Here is a 3,809-nt window from a genome sequence, read left to right as displayed (position 1 = left end):
CCCGCCCCGCCGCCGCCCCCGCGCGCGCCTGGCCCGGCGACGCCGCTGCTTGCTTCTCCCGCGCGTTCCTCGCCGCGGCCACCCCCGCCCCGCCCGGGGCTCGCCGCCCGTGGGTCTGGGATGCCGGACGCCGCCACCCTCGCCAACCCCAGGGGCCCGGGGAGGAGGCGCCACAGCCGTCGCCGGGCCGCCATGTTGTTTGCGGACTGTTGCGGGAGATAGCGAGGAGGGGTCCGCTCTAGAGGGTCTGGACTCGGGGATAAGGCGAGACCTGAAATGGGTCAGACGGGGATGGAGAGCGCCCGAGGGGCGCCTGTAGAGCGGGCGAGGGTTTCGGCCTCCCCTGCACTGACCGCCCTGGCGCGGGGCGCCGAGCCCCGCGGGAACCGAGCCCACCCGTCTGCCGCGGGGCCGCCGTTGGCTCGGGGCCGCCCGCCTGCCCCAGGAGGGGCGGTGTCGAGTCTGCGCATCCTCGGGAGACAGCCTTGCCTTGCCTTAGGCGAGCGACCCTTTCTAAATGCCCCGCGGGTCCCCACCTACAAAGGAAAAACCTGGGGGGTGGGGAGTGAGACGTCGTGGTCTCCACCTTCCCCAGCCTCGGGCCGAACGGCCAGGCCACACTTTCCATCCCTGTTCCTCTCGTCCTCCCCTTTGACTGCCAAGTCCGCCTCTGCCTTCCCGTTCCCACGCGCCTACATCTTGCTCTCTCCCTGCATCCCGTTGCTGCCTCCCATTCCTTCCTTGTTCCTTTCCTTTTATAAGTTACAGATGGACAGACCCAAACTCTGCTGCATAATCTTTAATGTCAGGTCGTTAATATGCCTAAGAACTTTAAAACTGAGGAGGAAAGCTCTTAATCACGATATTAAAACACCCCCCCCCCGCCACCACCAAGACAAATTTCCTTTCTTATCGTCCCCCCACCCCTTTTCCTTTCCTGTCGACTGGAGTGGCTGAGACACCTGCTGATCTAAGGAAATGGAGAGAGTAAGAATGCTCTGCATAGCCTATTAAAAACGGAATTTCTAGACATTGAAGACCCGAATTTTAAGGTTGTGGCTTTATTATTTGACTCGAGGTTGCGTGAATTTTCAGATCGAGGATACCCAGATCCAAATATAAGAACCAAAAATACCTCTGAAACAAACCCAAGGATGATGTTTCAGCTATCTATTGTTTTAAATAATTCAGTTATTAAGATAATTAAGTAGAAGTTACAGTGCATCATGAGATAAGGTCGCATGTTTTCAAACCCAGAATTTGTAACAAGCCTATCTGTAAAGAGGAACAAGCAAACAATGTAATGAGTATTATAATTAGTGCTCAAAACTGCCTTCTAAATTATAAATTCTCATTTAATGCTTTCTCGTTTTAATATAGTTGCTGTCATTACCAATTTTAATGTTAAATAGCAAAAGATATGGAATAAGTGCCATATAGTTAGAAAAAATATTTCAGTGCTGATTAGCCCTGGAGGGAAATGATGTATACAGACATTACTTTGAAGCATTCTCCCCCTTTCTGTTTTTCTTGAATTCTTTTCCAGGATTTTCTTTCCTTCTTAAACCTTTGAAACATACAAAGGAACATACAATTATTTTGTACTTTTAGCAGGTCCGTATGCTGATCTTTTGGTACAGCAAACACTCAAATGTTATTTTATAAACGAAAGCGTGTATTTTAACTACAATTTAAGATATTCTGTGCTGCCAAGTTAGGTTGATAGAAGAAATACGGGGGGAGCGTGGAGGGGGGGGGTGAGTATCCTCTTTCCAATTGTTTCCATCTAGATTTAGTAATTTGTGATAAAAATGCTTGGATGAGAAACCACTTAAATTACATGCCTTATGCTTTCTCTTTTCATGTGTGAGACTAAATAAAAGTGTGTCTGTACATGTAGTCACATTCAATAGAACAAAATGTTTAAATATTGGCAAAACAAGGCAAGTCAGAAATTTAAATTTCTGCTGCTGCACCAGAATAGATCATCTAATTCTAAACAAGTCCACTGATTTATTCACTGTGAGTTACATACCAAAAATGATAAGTAATTCATTGATGAACTTTATTTCCTATTAAACATATTGCTCTCAATGCACTACCCCTCTCCCTCTTTCATGCACATTTACCCCAGGATGGCAGCGTTAGAGGGTGGGAAGGGGGCTGCTGGAAAGCTGCAGAGTGATGGTTTCAAGGGAACTGGGGGGCTTGGAGACATATGCCCAATTGCTCCCGACATGCTTCTGGCGGCCCAGATGGGAGAGAGGGTTGTGAGGCAGGACGTACCGAGTTCTGTACAAAGGTGTAGAGGAGATGCTTTTCAGCTATGCCAAGTGTCAGCGAGGAGTGCAACAATGATGGCATCCAGATATAAACTCTTTAGCCTTGGAAACACTGCGAGTGAAGCAAGAACAACATTTCCCATTTCTAAGTCCAGATGGAAAACCTGAGCTCATTAATTACACCTATGGGGAATAGGAGCTTGGGAGGAGATGGGAAGGTTAGAGAACTGATTATTTCCATGGAAGAAAAGGAAGGATCAAATTACAAAGTAATGGGAGGTCTAAATTATAGATAACATTCTATTGTAACTATATACAGTAATACTAATCTAGTGAACAATAGCAAAGTAAGTTTTGACAGATCATTAAGAGTGGTTTATAACTAATAATTATAGAAGGAATAGCTGAAATAGTGGACTTGTATTTTAAAGAAAACATCTTTTTTGCATTTTAACTAAATGTTCTAAGTTAGTAAACTTGGGTAAATAAACTTATTTTTGCCATGTTGACATTGTGAAAAACATTATTAGAACTCCTCCGTATGTTTAATGACTGTGGCTCTTTAAAATTACTATTAAAAACAGCTTTTCTTCATTACATAAACAATACATTATCATCACAGAAAAAGAAAATACAGAATAGCAATATGAAGAAAATGCATTCTGGATACAACCCAACATCAGAAAATCGGTAAGACTTTGGCCCATATCTTAATAAAACCCATCCAACCATCCATCCATCATCCATCCATCCACCCACCCACCCACCGATCCCTATCTATCTATCTATATCTACACACACACATACACACACACACACACACACACACACACACACACACACACTGCTCCTTTATTTGTTTTTATAAAAACAGAACATACTTACCTGCTGTTTGAACCTGTGCAGCTCATTCTTCAGAATACCCACAGTTGTGTGGAAAATCTATCTTTAGAAGATGATTTTTTTTAATTGCACAATGTTATATAGAGCCAAGACTGAAGAATAGAGTAGATGATCCTCAAGCTTTATATTTTGAATCAGACCTCTCTTGAATCTGTTTTTTCTCTCTGGATTCCCATGGCCGTTGACACAGTCAAGGCCCTTACATCTCTAACCCATATTACTTACATAGCCTGCTGACTGGTCTTGCGGTCAGTGTTTCACCTGCTCCAACTGCTACCAGAATGACCTTTCCAAATTCGCAACTTCTTGTCAGTCCTTTGTTTAAATATACTTCAGTGATCTTTCAAAGTAAACCCTAGTGTAACATTCACTTGAATTTCTTACAAAAGAGACATTTTCTTAAAGTCCTAATTAGAATCGATTGTTTTTGCTGCTGGAGTATGTTGTACACACTTACATTTATGCACCTATTACATTACATCTTAGTTATCTGTTACCCTGATAGGTCACGGCAGAGAGGAAGGGCCATGCCTAACTGCTCCTTGAATCTGCACGTGTAGCACATTATTTGAAGTGTGCTGTTGAGGAAACGCTTGATAAGCTCAGGATAAATGAAATAAGATG

The sequence above is a fragment of the Hipposideros armiger genome, unplaced genomic scaffold (assembly GCF_001890085.2).
Source record: "Hipposideros armiger isolate ML-2016 unplaced genomic scaffold, ASM189008v1 scaffold_42, whole genome shotgun sequence".
Taxonomy (NCBI): domain Eukaryota; kingdom Metazoa; phylum Chordata; class Mammalia; order Chiroptera; family Hipposideridae; genus Hipposideros; species Hipposideros armiger.
Note: the sequence above shows the minus strand (reverse complement) of the source record.